Genomic DNA, 6,686 nt, shown 5'->3' on the forward strand with positions numbered 1-6,686 from the left:
TCCAGGGAGCCTTCCCTGACTGCTACCCCCACTGGGATGATTACCCTTTGACCTCAGAGCAACTCCCTCCCATGTGCTCCCCTGGTCTCAGCACTAACCGCAGGGTAGGATAATCGCTTGTGAGCGTCGTTCCTCCTTCTGAGGTCCTGTTCTGAGGGCAGAAACCTAGACTGCCTTGTTCTCCCCTGTCACCAGCACCCAGCATGGGGTCTAGCCCAGAGCAGGTGCTCAGAACTTTGTGGAATGAATGAATGAACGAGTGAATGCACAGGTGTGGGTACATGAGCAAGGCTGCGATCACACGCGTGTGCACGTGCGTGCTTGCTCGATGCAGGAGGGGTGTATAGCCCGTATGTTCCTGCAGGTAGTGATGGGGGACAGTGGTGGAGTCAAGACTGTGCCCCGGAGGGCGGCTGGAGCAGGGGGAGGCCAGAGCGCTCCACTCTCCACTCTGGTCCCCTCTCCCCTGCGCAGACTGGGGACTCAGGGAGGCTGCTTTACTGTTGGAGGGGGAGGAGAGAGTGGGAGAAGGAAGGAGGATGCCTGCAGCCTTCAGCGCTGACACATTCTGCTCCTTCCTTCCTCCCTGACCTCCCCATGACCTCCATCCTCCAGCCTGGGCTCCTCCACTGAATGGGGGAAGGGGCAGAGACCGCCCAGTGTCCCCAGGGGACACCAAGCCAGGCACTACTTCTCCAGGCAGCCCCCCCCCCCGCACCCCCCCAGCTCTGGCCGGGGTCCTGGGTCCTGTGGAGGACCTGATCAGGCCAGGAGGAGGGCAAGCTGGGGTGCGGTGGCCGGGTGAGGGGTGGCCTGGCCCCTCCCTCAACCGTGGGTGAGGCAGGTCATGCCACCTCTCTGACTTTTAATCCTGTCATCTGTAAAATGGTACCACAGCACTCCCTTGCAGTGTTGTAGCAATTAATAAGATCATGTTTATAGAAGGTTTGACACAGTGTCTGGGGATGGAGAATGCTCGTGAGTATAATTTTTTTTTTTTTTTTTTTTGCGGCACACGGGCCTCTCACTGTTGTGGCCTCTCCCGTTGCAGAGCACAGGCTCCGGACACACAGGCTCAGCGGCCATGGCTCACGGGCCCAGCCGCTCCACGGCATGTGGGATCTTCCCGGACCGGGGCACGAACCTGTGTCCCCTGCATCGGCAGGCGGACTCTCAACCACTGCACCACCAGGGAAGCCCTTGTGAGTATAATTTTGTCAATATCGTCATCGCCCCCCCTCCTCCCCAGTAGCCATCCTGCCCTGAGAACCATGCAGGTTTGGCCTCAGTGCACCCTGGGACCGTAAGACAGCTCTGTCTTGCTCTTACTTTTGTCCCCAGCCTCTTGCACAGTGTCTGGCACTGAGCAATTGCTCAAAAAATGTACATTAAATGAATGAACCAGCAGAATCATGTGGATTTCAAGCACTTCCTCTCTCCAGGCCTCCGTGTCCTCGTGTGTAAAACTGTGTGTCCACAAACTAAGAATCTCTGAGGTTCCTCCCAGCTTGAAATCAGGACTGGATTTTTTTTTTCATTTTTATCGGGGTGTAGTTAATTTAAAATGTGGTGTCAGTTTCAGGTGAGGACTGGATATTATTGTCGCTGCTGTGCTGAGTTTTGCGTCTTTTTTTTTTTTTTTTTTTTTAATATTCATGCCAGCTAACACAACCCCAGGTCATCTCCCCCGGACACACTGCCGACCTCCCTTGACCCCATTCTCCATCATGGAGAGCTGGTGCAGGGGTCTCAAAACACAGATGTCTGCCACAGAAAGACAAGAGTCTAACGTGCTCACAGGGCCCCACATGTCCTAGCCCTTGGGAGTTTTTCCAGCCTCATCTGAAGCCTCCACCAGCTCCACTCCACAGGCCTTCTCTCTGCCCCTTCTCCCCGTGGCCCTCCCTGCGGCCCTCCCTGCACAGGTCCTGTGAACGACACATGCTACTCCCTCAAGCTGCCATGCCGTTCCCTCCCTCTTTAGCTAGGCGACTGCCACTCAGTCTTCAGATCTCCACTCTAGGGCCCCGCCCTCTGGGAAGCCCTCCCTAACCTCTCCTGAGACTGGGTCAAACCACCCCATTACTGACTGCCTTTCTCTCCCAGCATCTGTTCTGATCAGAAAGTTCATTGTGTGTGTTTCCCCCACTAGACCACGTGCTCTTGGAGGTCAGCCCTGGTCGGCCTCTCCCTTCCATTGCTACAACACAGCTAAGAGCCTGGCACACAGGAGGTGCTTGACAACGGTGGACCACTGCCAGCATCCCCCGCCACCCCCCGAGTGGGAGTCTCTGAGGGTCTCTGCATAGCACCCTCATGGCCCAGCGTCAGGCGGCCACATGATAATGAGTGTGGGCAGGGTGGAGGTTCATGCTTGTCCTTGGGGGAGTGGAACACCCACAGGGGGAGGATCAGGGCAGTGGCAGGGAGGGGCATGACCTCCGGGTGCACATGCCCAGTCCCTGCCCTCTGCCCTGCATCATAACCTACTCTCAGGGAAAGTCCCGTGTCGTAGCCACAACATTTTGGAATTAATCCCATTCTTTGAGTTTGGCCTCTGCTGGAGAGAGCTCGGTCCTGAGACTTGGGATGAATTCCAGCCCCACCTCTCATTGCTGTGCATCCTTAGGCAGAGCCATATCCCTCTCTGGGCCTCAGTTCCTCATATAGAAAATGGAGACAATAGTAGTCCCTGCTGCAGGGGGTAGGAGTTAGTGAGGTGCTCTGTGCATAGTGCCCAGCTAGGACAGGAGGGTGCTCACTGCAGAACTGGGACACAGGGAGTAAGGGAGGTGCGGTCTTCAGGGGGCACCCCCAAAGCCACTCTGTGGCTGGTCTGCAGCAGGCATGAGGGAAGGTGGTAGAAAGAGCCTGAGTGCTTAGGTGAGCTCAGAGCGCACGTGAGAGAGAGAGAGAGAGAGAGAGAGTGTGTGTGTGTGTGTGTGTGTGTGTGTAACGCTGCTGGAGAACAGACTTCAGAGGAAAGGCGGGAGGGAATGAGCTGGCAAACTTAGTGCTGCAGCAACAGCAGAGCCAGAGGCCCAGAGGCGGGGAGCTGGAGGGAGCTTCCCAAGGCCAATACAGTCAAGGCTGGAGAAGGAGGCGCAGGCCTGGATAGAGGGAGGGGCTTCCCAGACGTGGGAGGGGAGACTGGGCCAGCAGCGGTTTGAAGACTTGCTGGGTTCCTAGTATCCCTAGTGTGGAGGGCTTGCACTCTGCCGCCCAAAGACCCCTGTTTGCATTTGGGCTCTGCTACTCACCAGCTGTGTGACCCTGAGCGAGTCCTTTGCCTCTCAAAGCCTCTGTTTCTTTGGTTGTAAGATGGGTCGATAATAGAATATACCTGTGTATTGGTTTCCCAGGGCTGACATAACAAAGTGCCACAGACCGGATGGCTTAAACAACAGAAATTTATTTTCTTCCATCCTGGAGGCTAGAAACCCATGACCAAGGTATAGACAGAGTTGGTTTCTTCTCCCTCCTTGGCTTGTAGACGGCCATCTTCTTGCTGTGTCTTCATGTGATCCTTCCTCTGTGCATGTCTGTGTCCCAATCTCCTCTTCTTAGAAGGACACCAGTCATATTGGATTAGGGCCCATCCTGATGACCTCATTTTAACTTAATTACCTCTTTAAAGACCCTGTGTCCAAATATAGTCACATCTAAGGTACTGGGGGTTAGGACTTCAACCTACTAATTCCACGGGGAGGGGTTAGGGACATAATTCTGCCCATAACACCTGTTTGGTCTGGGCTCCCTGAAAGCAGGCTAAAATAAAGGCTGAGGTACACGTAGTTTGTTTGGGAGTACAGTTGCAGGGGCAAGAGTGAGGGATGGGGAGAGGGGAGAGGGAAACAGGAGAGGAAAAAGAACCAATACAAATGTGCATTCCTGAGTTCACCATTAAGGCAACCTGGGTGCCCAGGCAGGGCTGTCCGAGATTCCTTATGAAATGCATCTTGGGACCATCTGCCTGGGGGAAGAAAGGGGGAAGGGGGAGGCACCCCATAGCTCCGTCTCCCTTGGATCAAGGGTTGGCCTGAATGGTGTTACAGCTGATCTCTGAGTGGGTCCCTGATGGGGAGAGGGACATCCCATATGGGGCATCAGTGAACTTCCAGGGCAGGAAGAGAGATGCAACTCAGGGTGAGGCACTGTTGGCCTGCAGCTGTCTGGCCAGACCCTGCAGGGGCTGTTTATTCACCGCCACTGGGCCTGGATTAAGAGGCAAAGCCAAGACGTTGGAAGTAGCGCAGGAAAGGTATTCGATACAGTCCACGCATTGCAGGACTCAGCTCTGCCCCTGCCCTGCACTGGGCCCGGCCCATGAGAGTCCCCTTAAAGGAGCTGGCCATCCACAGTCCCTGCAAAGACTTGACACAAGCCTGTTACTGAAGCAAACTATTGCCCTCGCAGCTGGATCTGGGGTAGCCGACCCACCCCTGAACAGTAACTCCCGTCTCGGCCTGCTGGTCCCTGGCATGAGGGCTCCAAAGTGGTCAGATGGCAGTCACAGCTTTGAGTTCAGCGGGACCCATTCTGTGCCGGGTGGAGCCCTCCCTCCACTTCCTGTTCCCTCCCTCCACTTCCTGTTCCCTCCCTCCACTTCCTGTTCCCTTCCTCCACTTCCTGTTCCCTCCCTCCAGCTCTCCCACCCCCACCCCCACCCAGTCCCAGGGAACCGGTACCTCTTCTCTGACAAAATCTCAGGCTGCAGGGAGGAGAAGTACGAATCTACACGTGAGGCACTGGAGTGATGGAGGCGGGCACAATCCTATTTCCACAGCTTGTTCCTGGACCGTGTGTCCTAGTTTTGGGGGTCACAGCACCATTGATTAGCTGTGGGTTCTGGACACAGGGTGTCGCATGAGCTGGCTGCCCCAGCGTTCCGTCAGGCCCATTGCTCCAGGGTCAGACCAGTGGCTACCGTGCTTGCACACCCACTGTGCTCTTTCCTTGCCATAAAGTAGGGCCCTTGGTCCAAGGCCCAGGGGGACAGGATCCCATGTCTCCAGATCAAGAATTCTGTAAGGCCTTGGATGTCATCTGCCATGGTGCTCTGAGAGATGGGACGGACTGAATATACATCTCCCTGAAAAGGGAGGCTTGGTCTCACTGTGGAGGCTGGAGTTGCCCTGGATGGCCTCCCAGGGCATCAGCCACCATGGGGTGTGGGCAAAGGGGCAGCTGCTAGGATGACCCACACAGGCCCTTTCTGAGATGACTGGCGGACAAAGCCACCAGTTGAGAGACAGGACAAGGGGACTCTGAACGCTGTAGCCTGGTTTCTGCCTGGGATCCTCAGATCCTTCCTGATAGGCAATGATTCCTCCCAGACTCGGGAAAGGCGGACAGGGCACTGGGTCAGGCACAGCCTCCTGGCCGTGGGACCCCGGGTGGGTCCTGGTCTTCGATCCCTCATCTGGCCTTAGGGGAACTGAGGGACTGAACATGATGCTGGGAGCCAGACCCTTGACGTGGCTGTTGTTAGTCCAGCCGAGGCACAGAGGGGCACCTGGGGGACATCAGTCCTACATTGACTCCCAGTCCAATGCTCCTTCGACCACTCCTCGAGAGAAAGCGTGGGGGTCATGGGGGGAGGGAGAGGATGGGAGAGGCAGGACCTTATGCCCACTCCCCTCCATACTGCCCCGCACACAGTAGGTGCTTCTAAGTGTGTGCTGAATGACTGAATGACTGTCTGGGTGGGTGGATGGATGGACAAACAAACAGGTGGGTGTGGCCTAGCTCCGTTTGTTCCAAATCCCAGCCACCCAGTCCAGCCCTTCCCTCCCCTGCTAACCTCATTCGGTTGCTAGCAGTCTTGAGCTTTCATTTCTGCCGAGTCACTGCTCTCAACCCCGTGATGGGGCTGGGTGTGCCAGGAATCCGGAGGGAAGGAGACAGACAGAACCTTAGAACTTCACCACTAACTCCATTTTCGAGATGAGGAAACTGAGGCAGGGGGAATGTCCTGAGGTTTGTTCAGCCCCAGAACAGCCCACCTCCCCAGCAGCTAAGAGCCCCGCCCCCCGCCTGACTCACCCACCATCATGCAGAAGCCTTAGGACTCCTCTGTCAGATTTGGGTAACTGGTTTGGAGGCGAGGTGGGGCGGAGGGAGTCTGGTCAGCAGATTGGGTTCCCTGAGTCATTCCCAGTCCTCCCGAAGATGTCCTAACACAACCCATGTTGCTCCAAGGAAGCTCCCAGCCCCCCTCTGACCCAGCCTCTGGGCCGCCCGCACCCCTCCCTACCCTCGTGAGTCTCTCCTCTCTTCTCTCTTCTTCCCTGGCCCTTCTCACTCTTCTGCAGGGTCTGGAGCCTAGACCCAGGAGCCCACCTCTGACCCCCACATGTACTGTGGCCTTGGGCAGGCCTCTGCCCCTCTCTGAGCCTCCGTGGCCCAGCTGGGGCGGCTGGCTACCTGAGTCCCGTCTGACCTTTAACTTCCAGGCCTCCTGGCCATTGGAGCTCTGTCCTCCCTTCTCCGTCTGCACACCCCCCTTCTCTCTAGACACCCCCCCATCTCGCCTTCTCCCCGCTCTGCTCTCCTTCCTCCTGCCCACCCTTCTCAGAGAATGCCAAGTCTGCAGCTTTCCCTGACCTTGAGCAGACAGCAGGCTGGGAGCTTTGCAAAGGGGGCAGCTCAGAGCTTTGCAAAGGGGCCTCTGGCAATGAAGCCCT

The 6,686-nt window shown here is 56.6% G+C and overlaps 1 long non-coding RNA gene across 1 annotated transcript; it reads right to left on the reverse strand.

The window, feature by feature from the left end:
- Positions 1-3,392: 3,392 nt before the first annotated feature.
- Positions 3,393-6,037, reverse strand: LOC113619603 (uncharacterized). The gene is made up of 3 exons (XR_003432444.1): positions 5,804-6,037; positions 4,689-4,807; positions 3,393-3,562 (listed from the first exon to the last, which is right to left on the reverse strand). It is a non-coding gene; the product is annotated as an uncharacterized LOC113619603 (long non-coding RNA).
- Between the last annotated feature and the right edge of the window lie 649 nt (positions 6,038-6,686).

The sequence above is a fragment of the Aethalodelphis obliquidens genome, unplaced genomic scaffold (assembly GCF_003676395.1).
Source record: "Aethalodelphis obliquidens isolate GAN/ISIS:26980383/991018 unplaced genomic scaffold, ASM367639v1 scaffold7, whole genome shotgun sequence".
In the NCBI taxonomy this organism is placed as follows: domain Eukaryota; kingdom Metazoa; phylum Chordata; class Mammalia; order Artiodactyla; family Delphinidae; genus Aethalodelphis; species Aethalodelphis obliquidens.